This window comes from Phaenicophaeus curvirostris, chromosome 14 (genome assembly GCF_032191515.1).
Source record: "Phaenicophaeus curvirostris isolate KB17595 chromosome 14, BPBGC_Pcur_1.0, whole genome shotgun sequence".
Classification (NCBI taxonomy): Eukaryota; Metazoa; Chordata; class Aves; order Cuculiformes; family Cuculidae; genus Phaenicophaeus; species Phaenicophaeus curvirostris.
Window position 1 is genome coordinate 4,382,314 of NC_091405.1, and position 15,336 is coordinate 4,397,649.

A 15,336-nucleotide genomic window follows, 5' to 3' on the forward strand; every position below is an offset into this window, starting at 1 on the left:
AATTCTTGATGTAAAAGAATCGCAAAATATTATAAATCATATAAGTTTGGAAGTTTTTTGCTCCATTTTTCAATTCTTCAGGGTTTGCTTGAGTTTATGTTAGAGGGGAGTATTAAAAAACGTACTGGAAAAGTAAATAATAGTTCTAGAAAAAAAGAAGAGACTGGTAAATAGAAATAAAGAGTAAGTGGAGCTTAGCCAAGTCCTGCTGGCAAACTAACCACTGCCTGTGAGAGGTAGCACAGCAACACCTCTCTCAGATCTCCTCTCTGAGCTTTATTACTCCCTGACAGACTTTGGATGCTTTTATACCAGAGGTAAAAGCAGAAGGCAATGATTTTCTCTGCCTGTCACTTACTTACAGACTATGATGAAATATCACATCACCCCTGGCTGGCTGTGCTCCTCTGATATCTTCCCTTCCTGAGTGAGGAGCAAGGACATGGCTTTTGTGTTTCATTGCTGGTCATCTTATACAGGTAAACGAAGCAGCTGGTGTCAGTTCAAGCATTTTAGGACCTTCTTTTTAAGTGCTATGGCAACAAGAAAGCATTAGAAATATGAAATATATGCAATAAAGTCTTACTGAAGAAGGAAACATATGCTAATATTATTTTGAAATGAACTTGTCCATGTTGCTATTGCACAATAGGTGATCAGATGAATGGAAGCTCAGAAAACAATTTATTTCAAAGCTCTCTTTGGGGAAAGATTCAGTAAGTGAAGGTCTGCTGTTAAAATAAATTAAAATAAATAAATAAATAAAATTCTCTAATAGAGGTCTTACATTTCTACTATTAACCTTGAAAAAGCTTAGTAAACAGGAAACACCTCGAATGGATTTTGACACTGAATTGCAAATAAGAATGTGGGCATTTAAATGGGTTTGTTTTTTTTCATGCAGAATTTTAAAGAAAGATTTTGTGGCCTTTTTTTCTCCATTTGTGAGACTTGTCAGGGAATTATGTCATCTGAAATGTAAGAAGACACATATTGCTGGAATACCAGTTAGAGTATATTCAAATCATGGTTTTTATAAAACTGATAGTTAAGCAACCTTTTTATGACATGATCATATTTTGCTGTTTAAAACCTGCTTGTATATAATTATATACTCAGTTCATATGAATGACAATTATTATTTACTTACTTTAAAAACTAAGCAAATAGTTTGACAAGGCAGGAAAAGAAAGAAATTATGTCATACTTTGTGTCACTGTTGATGAAAAATAGACTGCAAATTATACATAGTGTTCAGTGAGCTAATATATGATATTTCATCTGAGCATCTTACACTGTTTTCATGCTGGAACTAACTGTGCTTCTATTCAGGAATAATAGAATCATAGAATATTTGAGGTGGGAAGGGACCGTAAAGCTCATCCAGTTCCACCCCCTGCCCTGGGCAGGGACACCACCCACTGGATCAGGGGCTCCCAGCCCCAACCAACCTGGCCTTGAACACCTCCAGGGATGGGGCAGCCACCCCTGCTCTGGGCAACCTGGGCCAGGGCCTCCCCACCCTCACAGCAAAACATTTCTTCCCAAGATCTCATCTCAATCACCCCTCTTTCAGCTTAAAACCATTCCCTCTTGTCCTATCCCTGCACTCCCTGATCAAAAGCCCCTCCCCAGCTTTCCTAGAGCGTCTTTCAGTACTTTAAGCTGTTCTATGCTCACCTACGCTCTGCTCAAAATGCAAGGACTACATGACAGCATGGGTAGTCAATTAGGTTGTACTTTAATGGGAAAAGTTCAAGGGGTGCATACCTAAGAGTTCTGTGGATGTAAGCAATGGAGCAGCACGTTTCCTATGGTATGAACAGCCTTTTTTTTGTATTTATGCTGCTTCAGCAGTTTTTGAGTAGCCAGCTTAATTTTGCCAACTAAATCTTAACCTCCAGATTGTTTTCTGCAGCTATAGGCATGATGCAATCCAAAATGGTTCTTTCTGTCTTTCACTTTGGTGTCAGACAGCTAGAACACTGTTCAAATCTGCTGCCACGATCTAATTATGGAAATTGCTCTCTATTTTTAATGTTTTAATATACAGAGTGAATATACTGTTTAGCCTGGAGAAGAGGAATCTGAGGGGAGACCTCATTGCTCTCTACAACTACCTGAGAGGAGGTTGTAGTGAGGCAGGTCCTGGTCTCTTCTCCAAAGTAACAAGGGACAGGATGAGAAGACATGGCATCAAGCTGCACCATGGGAGGTTTAAATTGGATATTAGGAAAAATTTCTTTACTGAAAGAATGGTGACGCATTGGAAGAGGCTGCCTAGGGAAGTGGTGGAGTCACCATGCCTGGAAGCGTTCAAGGCCATGGAGATGTAGCAATTTGGGACATGATTTAGTAGGAATGACTCTACAATTCCATGAAATAAGCAATGTTTAATTTAGCAGTAATGTGCTGTAATACATGTCGGGAGGACGAGTAACTCAAAACTGGGAGACCACTTCCCAGATAGCTTTGGGGTTGGCTCCCTGCCTAGCTGAGCTTCAGCTGAGGTGGGATGCTTTTTGAAGGCTCCTCTCATTTGCAGGTACTAGGCTGTATGTCATGGTATACAATATTCCCTATCATTTGGAGTGTGCTATGGTATTGCAGTGGGAATTACTTTTAAAAGGATGCAGGTAAGTTCTATCATATGAGTGCTTTTTCCTGTCTTCAGGTTGTATATGGAGGGGATATTTTACATAAAAGAGGGCTATTTAATATCAGTCTAAACCAGTTATCCACTATTTTCAGCCTTTTTCATGTTACAAATACTTTGCTTTGGATTTTTTTTGCATATAAATTCTTCCTCAAAATTAGAAAAACTGTCACCATTCTAGAGAACTGTACTGAGAACATACTGAGCTAAATAAAATCGGGATCTAAATTAATAGACTAAATGTTTTAAATGGAGATATCATATTCACTGTTATGCAACACCGCCAATATATTTGCTTTTTTAACTGGGACTGGGATTTCTATGCTGTGTTGTACAATAGTCAAGCCCTATAATGTGATTTTCAAAAGGATCTATATAAGCATTAAACCAACTTTCCATTGATTTTGGATTGTCTCTGTGATACAATAAAGAAGTTACAAATGCTTTTCCTTCATGGAAGGATATGTGTTTTACATTTTCTCACAATAATTGTGCTTGAAAAATTGCTATTGTGCTTGTTGTATTTAAGTTGTTTATAATTAGTGTGTTCTTAATGTGTAGGAAACCAAAATACCTTTGCTAACAGCTGGGTAGTGTGTACCTAAATTTCTGCCATCTGGTCCCACAGTCTTGGCTAATGCAGTGGGCGGGACTTACCATACAGTCAATATTCCATAGAAATATAAAGAAATAGAGAGGATGAGTAGAAGAGAGAAGGAAAGATATTAAAGCGTACATATAGCAAGAAGATGTAATTTCACAGTTAACTGTTCACCTAAATACTTTACACATTAGTTGGATAGTGTTCAGTATCTCAAAAAAACAACTAAACTCTTTCAGTATGCTAATAGATGCAAATGTTAATCAGTACTCTATCTTTAGCCCTTTGCCCTTTCCACCCTAGTCACTGAATATGTGCCAGAACCCCTACCCTTACATCCCCACCTCTGCTTTTATCTGACTAACATGTTTCTGTTGCCTGGATACAATTGGAACACATGAAAGAATGCTACTGAGCTGCTGTCAAGATGGCCATTTTATTACAGTGATTTATAAATGGATTATCTGTGAAAATGGCTCAGCCTTTTATGCAAGCACCCTACAGAGGCAGACATAACTCTAATTGGCTGGTCTCAACAACAGGTCTTGCTTTCCTGTTATTTTACAGCAGTAAGCTGATGCTTTACTGCAAATGACAGCAATATAACCAGGAAGAATTAGCCAACTTGTAATAGTTTTAAACTACAAGTGTACTTATGCATTTTTTTCCTGTCCTTTGTCTTTGATTCTTTTGAGGTATTTGCCCACCCTCAACCCAGAATCTTATTTTCTTCCGAACTCTCTTTAACAACAGGAAGCAATGAGGACCAACAAATTCCCCAGGTGGAAAGAAACTGTTGCAACTGAAAACTATGGACCAAAATTTTAATTTTTGCCTTGCAAAACAAATACTGTATTGAGGTCCACGTTGAAGTGGCAACATTTATATCACAGGCTAAGGCTTGTTTCATAGAACCTAAAAGGAAATTGTGGAGAGGAGGGTACTGGCCTCTTCTCCCAGGTGACAGGGGACAGGACGAGAGGGAATGGCCTCAAGCTCCGCCAGGGGAGGTTCAGGCTGAACATTAGGAAAAAATTTTCACAGAAAGGGTCATTGGGCACTGGTGGAGGCTGCCCAGGGTGAGGGTTGAGTCACCTTCCCTGGAGGTGTTTAAGGGACGAGTGGACGAGGTGCTGAGGGACATGGTTTAGTGATTGATGGGAATGGTTGGACTCGATGATCCAGTGGGTCTCTTCCAACCTGGTGATTCTATGATATTAGTGCTTTTCAATTATTAATCCCTTTTGCAACGCTCTGCTCTTATTGCAATGCAAGGAAATATTCCCAAGAGTCTAGGCGATCAAAATCCACCGAGAGTATTTTAGTTCTGAAATTGTCCTATAACTGTTTTGTGGCAATTGCAACCAATTATTGTAACTTTGATAGCAGCATCACCAGACTGCTTATGAAAAAGTGTGTTTCTGAAGTTTTTCTAGCTAAAAGGAAGTGACAGGTTTTATTGAGATCAAGGATTGCAGCCACTCCCTTTCTTTCTAGTGCATGGCACTTTCCACCACAGATGAAAATTGTAATTTAACGAAAGTGAGATGGACTTGTGATTGCAAGAGGCAAAAAAAAAGAGGTTTCCCATCCTTATTTTCACATACATCCAGAATCTTGGATTATAACAAAGTTATTTTCTTGGCAGATTGTAGAATGTGTATCTTTTATACCTACCAGGGTTAAGAAGGACATACCTAAGTAGCAAGTTACAGTTTTACCTATTTCTTATATTTCTACATCTTTGGGAGGGTTTACAAAAACAGAATTGGATTTTCCATATAAAGAACAGTTAATCTAATATGTTGGTCCTCTTTGTTTCTCTGTAATAACATAACATAGCTTAATAGCACTGATTCAAAAATTAATAAGTGCATGTTATACATTACCTACTGACTAATTAGTCACCTACTGCTGATTAATATAAGAAAACTAGAAGCCCTGTTGTTACTCTATAAAAAGCAGTGTTGTTTAAAACAGACTTTAGACAGTGGAAGCCTTTCCCATAGAAACTCATTTTACTACAGACTGTAAAAAATCATGTTTTGCCTTGTAGTGTTTCCTTCTAATTCTTGAAGCAAAGTAGACTGCACAGTTCTGGGCTTGCTTTGTATGATTATGCAGAAAGACTATTTAAGCATTAGGAACTTTAATTATGCAGAAGCTTTACTGAGGGATTTTAAATAAAAGATTTGTGCACATCATATTATAATGAGCAAAGTAAATATATTTCTTGCAGTTATAAGAAATATTACTGTACTGAGGACAAGGCAATTTAATCAATAGCAACTGCACAGTGACCTATCAGTGGCTTTTTTCCCCCTTCAGATATGTTGGTACCAGAATTTTTAATACTCCGTGTAGTTTTCAGAGTCTCTCAGGAGGGCTGTGTGGTCTTTGTAGTGCTGCCTGAGGAGTCCTGACTACAACAGGAATGCTGTGCCAGATAAGTGACCACATCTGTTTCAGTCTGATTCTCCAGTACTTGCAGCCCAAGGTAATGTGCCAGATGTTCTGTTTAGACAGGTGAGATGTGTGTTAGCAGTTCAAAAAACATCTTGAAGGAAAGAGCAAAAAGACACTAAAAAAGAATCTCTTGGCTCTCACCTCTTCTGGAATAGTCTCATAAAGTCAGAATCTCAGATATATCCCATAGGAGTGATTTCTTTTGCTTTTTCTAGAACTTAAAAAAGCCGTGCTTCTTAGTTGGACTTCTAGCTAAGGCAGTGGTTACAGTGTTATGGATCACAGCTGTTATGAATAGGGTCACAAATCTGACAAAAATGCACTGCTTATTTTAGTTTTGGAGATCACGCTAAAAAAATAATTGTAACTGGGAGCAATTTAGAAACTGATGATCCAAGGCACTGGAAATGAAGAGAATGTCAACTTTAAACACCTCACAGTTCACACAGCATTCCCACTAAGCCCCTCTCCTTTGAAACTTGTGCAGAGGAACTGTCATGCATGTGCTTTAATCCTAACTGAGCAAATTACTTCTTTAAATGTTTCTGTGTATCATTTGTGAAATGCATGAGCATTGCTATATGGCAATATTATGTGTGAAATCCTGTGTACATGAGTACATGGATAAAATACTCATTGATTTTTTAGCGAGACTGAGGGTTGAACCATACCTCCTAAATGCTGCGGATTTCAATATACAGTCTTACCTTTTGCGTATGTCCATTCGAAATGGCCAACCTTGAAATTGTCCACCTTCCAATACCTGAAGGGGGACACCAAGAAAGCCAGGGAGGGCCTGTTTAGAAAGGCTTGTAGGCATAGGACAAGGGGCAACGGGTATTAACTGAAAAGGGGAAGATTTAGACTGGACATTGGGAAGAATTTCCTCACTACGAGTGGAACAGGTTGCCCAGGAAAGCTGGGGCTGCCCCATCCCTGGAGGTGTTCAAGGCCAGGTTGGATTGGCCTTGGGCAGCCTGATCCAGTGAGAGGTGTCCCTGCCCATGGCAGGAGGGTTGGAACTAGATGTTCTTTAAGGTCCCTTTCAACCCTAACTGTTCTATGATTCTATGAAATTTAGATCTATGTGTGGATCAGGAATGATTGATCCATAGTTGTCCAGCATTATGAACCACTTTAATGAGCTAGCAACTAACACTTATTTAAAATAAATTAACCTGTATACTTTAGTAGACAAATATAGTACATGACATATATTCTTATAAGGGTTTATAGTTTAATATTTGATTATAAGTTGCAATTTAATAAGCAGTGACACAGTTTGCCGTAAAGACTTCCAGACAGTAGTGTTGTGCCACAATTCCACTGATAATGCTGGTATGTCCAGAGGAACAAGAAGGAATACTTGATTTCTTTATATGCCATGATTATGGCTTAGGAAACTATTTTTACTTAAAGTATTCATTAAGTTGCTTGGATTTTGTCATTCAAAAAGAACAACCTGGTACTATTGTGTGTTCTCGCTTCTCATAAAAATACGCTCCTCCCAAAAAAAAGTGCAGCATTGCCATTTAAGCTGTGAGTAGAGGTCACATGAAATAAAGACACACTTCCAGCCCTCCTACTCCATATTATCATTCTTATAGAACTGTATTTTACAGACTTTAAAGATTACAGAAAAAAATGTATGAGGACAGATGACTTGAAGGAAAAATGCTGAATTAAATAAAAAAGTAAGAACCTCAATCATGGTGCAGGCCTAAATTGGAATGAAACCCTACTTAGAAAGAAACACTCTTTTTACTAAGTATAGGTTACTACTGAGTCTTATTACCAATCACAGCTGTTCATAAGTATAAAAGTATAAAATGCTGAAACAATAGTAATTTGAGAAGATCCTGCTTCTAGCCAGGATCTTGACTACGTACATAAACTTTTTGCAAGGGAGGAATCAATAGTCATTCTCCATTTCTGGTTTCTCTTTCTTTACCAGTTACAAGGAGAATTTGGCCAAGAAACCACAAGGTTAGCATCAAAGTGATCTTGTTTTGTCAAATAATTTGTTTTAATATGGGGAGATATAAGCAGCGTCCCTTAAAAACCAGCATTTTTACTTTTGTGGGATGTTGTTACTGAACACGGTAACTGCAGAAAATTATGGGTTCTGTTGATTTTGAAAATGACTGGTTTTATTACCTTGGTGGATTATAATTTATGGATTAAGCTAATTACACATAAAGACTTGAATCTTAAGTATATAATCATTATACTTGAACAACACTAAATATTATAGTTAAAGCGGAATACTTTTTCTCAAAAACTATATTATTAAGCTGTAAGTATGATCATTTCAACATCTTCAGGGTGGTGGGTTTTTTTCCTGTACTTTGAGAACAATATAATCAGTGATGGGCCCTAAATGTGGGTTGATAAATCCATTTTGGGAGTAATATTTCACTGTGTTTTGTAGAAGTTGGCAGGGACAGCATTGCTGAGATTTGCTACCTCCAGACCAGGTAGTTAGGTTGTTTATTTCTTATTCGTATGACACAGGAAAACATTTCCACAACCAATCTTTTTTTCAGGTATATAATGTCTGTATTAGATTTTCCGTTGTTATCTACTAATGTGCTTATATGCTGGTGGATATGCAGTTGGTTCCTCAGCCCTCAAGACCTGCAGAGAGTCCAGGCTTGCTCTTGGCGTGCAAGGGGTTACCTAGTCGTTCTTCTGAGATTGTGGATCATTGTTTGGCTTTTTCATAGCCCCTCAAGCTTCATATTAAGCAGTTCAGCTCTTGCCTCTTCTGAAGCATTTATTTTTCATTAATAATAAAACTAGGTATAGAAGGGAAGAATTAGTATGTGGCAAATGGGCGGGGGTGAGGATGAGATGCTTCCGTAAGGAATACGACATAGTTAAAAATCTGTTGTATGAATCATAGTCCTGCTTAACAAAAGAAAAACTGTCCCGTTGAGCTGCATTTCTAAAGCATTTTAAAGTGAATCATTTCAAAATCTAGTCATTCACACCAGAACCTTAAGGGAAAAGGTTTATTTTTGTAAGATAATTTAATAGCTCATCATTTACCATTGCAAAATGTATTCAAATTTCATTTCTGGGATTTTGCTTTTTTTTTTTTATAGAAGCAATGTTCTCTTCTTTCCATCCAGTGAATAAAACATTTGGTTTAAAGAACATCCAGCCAATGCACACTAAAGGATGTTCATGTTTCCCTTTTTCCTTTGTTGCTTGCTCAGGATCTGCTGTTGGATGAGTCACTGTAGATTAGAACAGCTTTGTGCTTAACAAATCAGTGGGGCACTGCGTTGAACAGCATTTGCTAAAGAAAATAAATCTGAAGCTCAGATTCTTCTCTAGATCCACAAACTGAATATGAACAACTGTGATCTGGCTTTGAATGTGAGACTAGATAACTGCTTCAACTTTATTAGTTTTGCATGCTCTCCATGAGCTACAGCACCATAATTTTTCATTTTTGCCCTGATGTGTAATTCTCCTTTAGTTACATGCAGTGTGAAAGTTAACAAACTGTCTTAGCTAATGCAGATTTCTTACATAACTAGCTTTATTTTAATACACCAAGCTTTTTAATGCAACAGATAAACACATGCTTAAATGATATACTGACAAAACATGTATTCAAATGTTTCCCTGAGTAAAGACTAGAGTCCTTGTGAGAATAAGTCAAATTTCTTTAGTCAAAAAGCAATTTGGGGCTTGACCATGGTATCATATATACAATCATCGTGTTCTTAACATGCTCTCTACAGATAAGAAGTTCTATTCTGATAAAGCTCATACAATTAGAAGTATATGTATATATATGACAACATAAGAGGAATTTAAAAAGAATGAGTGTACCATTTTAAATACAACATATTATTTTTATACTATTTCTTATTAACTGATTACATGCTTTGTTTTTTTAATGAGTAATAACCTGAAGTTTCTGACTCTGTTAACATAGACTCACAGAATGGCAGCAAGAAAAGTCTTGCAGATGCAAGTTTTGTTATTCTTGCGACACCTGGATCTAAAATATTTCTAGAAATTCCATGTAGCGTTCTAGAAATTCATGGGTCTGAAACCAGCTTAGAAGTAATCCAGCACTTTCTAGCCATTTCTTGATCTAAAATCTTCAGGTTTGGTTTGTATTTCTAGTGATTCCAAATCTGGAATTTTTCTAAGGAAATCCCTTTGCTTTCCAGGAACTTCCGCACAGTTTTATTGGAATTTTCATCTTGCTTCTGGGAATGCCCTCCACTTTGTTGATATTTCCCTCACCTTTGCAGAATTTCCTAGACCTGGAACCTTCTTATAAATTCCTCATGACTTGCTAAGAGTTGTCTGTCATAGAACCATTCTAGGACAAACAGACACCAGCTTTGGAGGAGTATCCCCAGCAATTTTTAAAAAATTCTTGTTTTCTAGGAATGTTCAGACATGTTTCTAGGACTTCCTGCATCTGGATCCATTCTAGGATTTCCCTTTAGCTTTTTTAAGATGGTCTCAGCTTTTTCTAGGAAATCTGGTCTTCTATTTTCTTCTGTTATCCCTGACTGGTACTTTTCTAGGCATTTCTTGGTGTTTCCTGGGTTTTGCTGGTTCTGTAACTTCTCCAAGCCTTGTTCCCATGCCTCCTAGGAAATTCTGGGTCTGGAACCTTTGTAGGAATTTCCAGCAGGTTGCAGACCTGCCACCCTGGCCACTGTAAAGAATCATATTTCTTTTCCATCAGTAATTATTTAAATGCTGATGGAGTTGGTTAAGTCTAATACAAGCAAGTCCATGTAATCCAGTGTAATATTTCCGTGCAAATATCAGGGCTTAAATCACAAGTTAGGCTTGATTTTTGCCTAGTATATATAAAATTTTGGTGTAGATGTTAACGTAACGTATTAACTCTTTACAATCATTATGTTTGTCTGCTTAGAGACCTAAAGATTTCTGTGACCTATTTTGTTAGTGAATTGAATTTCCTTTCTTCACTGGCTGTAGTGGTTCACAGTGACATAATTTTCTTCCTTACCTAGACTGAAAGACTCTTGCCTACTGCCATACTGTGCAAGTGCTTCATCTCCAAACAGGCACAGAAGCATTAGCGCTAAGTTGAACTCATTCTGTCACCTTGAACATTTTCACCTCAGGAAAGAGCAGGAAGGCTTTTTTCTTTTCAGTGGCACATTTGGGGGTTGGTTCTGGATTTGTCTTTTGCTTTCATCAACAGTTATGAGTCATAGTTGATTTCCTGTCTCACCTCAGCATTACGCTCCAGCAGCATTTTTGCTACCAAGGCCAATGACAATATCTTTCATATTGCTTGCACAGAAAAATGTAGAAACAGTTGCTTTAAAACCACTATGCAGACTTCTGTCCACACATATACATCCCTGTGTGTGCACATACGTTTGGACGGCTGCTACAAACAGAAGCAGAGGTATAATTGCCTTTACTCAGTTTGGCTGCCCTCCAAAATGATGCAGAAAGTCACTTCTCAAAATTGTCCTTAACCGAACTATAAAAAGACGTCCAGGAGCTGACTTTACAGGAGCCATATGTGTGCTTTTGCATATATTGCTATTTTTCTGTATAGAGAGTATATCGCTGCATGTTTGTGGGAGGTAGGCACAGGAGGCCCCATGAAGAGCTGTATTTCCTTATGTATGATTACTTTTTTGAAGGGGAAAAAACATGTATGACCAGAATTTGTCTCTGCAATATTTGGAAATGGTGTAACAATTAAATATACAGTAAAAAGCAGAGGCATATGATCTTAGAGAGCTGATTAGAGAAGCTTGTTTGTCTGTGTAGGGATCAAAGGGGCAAAACATAGTCCATAACACTCACAATTTTTTAATTATAAACTCCAATTAAGTGATGCAGAATAATCTTCAGCATTCCATCTGGCAGCGATGAGGAGAGAGAGAGAATAGCAGCTAACAACATTAATCAAGGCTTGAAGTAGACAGGTTCAAGTACTGCAGGCTTTGTTTTAAAAAAAATGAGCTGGGGACAGGGTTAGCCTTTGAATAAGATTCCAAAACCACTGTGCACAGCCCAACAGAGAGGAGCAACATTAACCCTTTGACTGCTGGTGTGTTCTTGACTACAGCCAGATGACCAGCCTACTGTCATTTACTATCAGTTGCTCCTGTCATATGTGGGAAAGACCTTTTTGGGATACCAATGCCAGTCACTAGAGGCTGCTTAGGAAAAAAAAAATCCTTAATTTGGTCCACATGTCACAATGGTTTCAAAAAGGGAAACACAATTTTATTTCTTTTATGTTATTCTAACAATCAACATATGAAATCAACAATCCATTTTTACATGTGTGTGCCATAGACAGGATACTATGTGATATGTATCATTTTACTTTATGTTTCTGCCTGAAAGAGTAATAGCAGAAATATTTATACTGGCAATGAGAAAATTTTATGCACGCCATATATATGTTACAGTCATACAAGGTCCAATATAAAAAAACTTATAAGACTCTGCTTGCAAGCCTTTCTGTTTAACCAGTTAAGAAAGTCTCCTTCAAAACAGTTCCTTTCTGACCTTATACGCAGCTGTAAATGACAATGCCGACGTTCAATGCAATTCCACAGATTGTTTCCTGAAAGGCCATTGAGGATCTCCATTGGTTTCGCTTTCACATCTTCTGCCAACAAAAAATGGGTTCCTTGAACACCAACTGGATCTTTGGGATCTCTTCACCATAAGCCTTGGTCAATAATGGAAAAGTGTGTCACATATTTCTTCAGATTCACAAGAAACTCGATGCAAACTTACTGTTCACTCTTGCACACCGACATTTTCCAACTGAAGGTAAGAAATTGTCTCTATTTGAACATGTGTCATCCACTTATACTGAGGGAAGAGATGGAGTCGAGCCTTTTTTCACCATCACAGGTCAGAACACGTTCTATAACTGCTTCTGTCTCTCCCATCCCTCTCTTGGTTCTCAAGCTCTAGGGGTGGCCTTTTTTTGTGTATTTCAGAACTTCTCAGATATGCATTCATGTGTATACATAGTAAATGTATATATTAAGAACAATAATTGGCATCATGAACATTTAATGCAGAGGAAAATCTTTGACATCACAAGAAGGGCTCTGAGATGCTCTGAACACTTAGTTAAGCTAGATGCCCAGTATGTTGTTTCTATTTTTTTTTTCCATCTTACCATCGAAATGACAGAAAAAGAATCAGGTAAATGCACAATTATTTTAAATAGCTTTTAATTTATCCTAAAAGAAGTCAAGGGCATTTTTCCAGCAGAATCCTTGACATCAGGAGAAGATGAAGCCACTAGTCATGAAAGAAAGCAAGGAAACAAAAATTAGAATGCATGATTTTTATATCCCTGGCATATATATCTTTACATATCCCTGGCATTTTTGTATGATCTAGTTCTCAAATACATTTTAAACCACAAAAACTGGCATTTATGTCAATCCTCAAAGAGACTTGGTTTCTGTAAGAATACACATTTCTATGAAATGCTGAGAAGACAATCAAACAAATAAAAAGGTTTTTGGATAAATAAACTTTATCTTCACTACAGAGTTAAGAAGACCTGAACATTTTCACTGATATCTCAGACACAGGCTGTGAATATTGAGTTGTCCTGTGCAGGGGCAGGAGTTGGACTCGATGATCCTTGGTGGGTCCCTTCCAACTTAGGACATCCTGTGATTCTATCGCTCTATGAATACAGTTAAATTATTCTCCTCTACCATGTTCAGAAGGCAGGATTGATTGGTACCTTTTCCTGTAATGGACAATAACAAATATTTAAAAGTAAAGCTTATCTAAACTACTTAGGATAGGTTACACACAATATTTTTGTGCTCTTTGCTGGCACATTCTTTAAGTGTGGTTAAAGATGTCTACAGAAGACACAGCATTGTGGTAAAAATAGCAGTGATTTAGATGAGATATTAGGAAGAAATATTTTCCTGTGAGAGTGGTGAGACACTAGCACAGACCGCCCAGAGCAGTGGTGGCTGCTCCATCCCTGGAGGTGTTCAAGGCCAGGTTGGTTGGGGCTTGGAGCCCCTGATCCAGTGGAGGTGTCCCTGCCCATGTCAGGGGGGTGGAACTAGATGAGCTTTAAGGTCTCTTCCAACACAAATCATTCCGTGATTCTATGATTCTACGAAAAAATAAACTTGAGGTCATTGTCTTATTTTGGCTCCTAAAGTAGAATAATTGGATTCATATAAGCTCTGTTAATACAATTGCTATTGTTTTAAATACTGCTACGTATTATATGGTTTTACAGCTGCTGAATCAAAGAAAAAATAAAAGAAAATCACATTGAAATTTGGCCAACAGAAGCTAGTCATAGCAGATCCTCTGTTTCTAGGAAAGGAAGGAAGAGGGGAAAAGAGATCATTTGGATTTACTGAAATCAATACAGCATTTCTCTTGATACTAAAGATTAGTGTCAATAGAGCATTATCTCGAACATCTGGATTTTTTAGTATTTTGTGGACTAAAAATAAATAATATTAAGCCCCTGAGGAAATTCACAGGCAATTAAGGAGGCGACTTGATGCCAGGAAAATGAGAGAGTTCAGCTGAGGGTGAAATGCCTCTCTTTAATTCCCTCTTTCTCCTGACTTTTGGCAGGTGAAATCTTTCACTATTGAAAAACTTAAATAAGCAGAAGCAATAGCTAAATATATTATATTTCAAAGATATTTATAGCTTTTAGTCATTCTAGTTTTATGAATTTTGAGTAATTCTTTAGGTATAAAGTGAAACTTTCCTTTTTTATATATGAATCATAAATAATGCATTATTCAAAATTAGCAGAATGAATTAATATTTACCAGTAGGTTTTTCTTCATTGTTTGTTGTTTGTACTGACCACATCTAGGTCATGGCAGTAAATCATTGCCGTCTGACATCTGTTCTGCTGCCTCTGCATAGCCATTCTCTGTTTCTTTCTACCTAGTTTCCAAATGAACCATCACAACAGCGGAACCTCTTCCAATAATCTCAATATCAAGAAAAAGTATTTGGAGCCTTATCCAGGTTCATAATACTTATTCATCTGAGCTGAGAAAACATCTGTGTTCCTCATGTTGAGGCATGCAAGCAAAGCTGGGATTCTGAAGGAACAATACAGAGGCAGACCTAAATTTTAAAGAGCTCTGTCTCAAACAGTTAATTATTTTTGTCCAAGAAACATAACAATCACCATTTTCACCACTTCTGGGAACTTGGGTTTTACTCCAGTTGCACAGAGCCTGAAAGCTTTGTCCATTAGTGTGCTAACTCTATTCGTGATGTGACCTACTGGCTGTGGGACAAGTCATGGGCTGAGTCAGCAACGGGTGTAGCTGTTCCTGCTTTAAGACTTTAATTTCAGTTGTCATTGGTGATAAACCACTGCCATCCACTCCTCCCTTTCAAGCAGCCCTTGAGTGCATGAAAGCCTTGCCGAAAATAACACAACCTCAAGCAGGAGTGCAGGTTATCTGTGGAAGCACCCAGAGGACTGCAGCACTGGTGTGATCCTGTAATGGATAAAGCCGGAAGATTTCAGCCCCCCGGATGTCAGCCGTCACTTCACGCTGGCTTTCAGGGCACCTCCAAAGTAAATAAGTTGGGA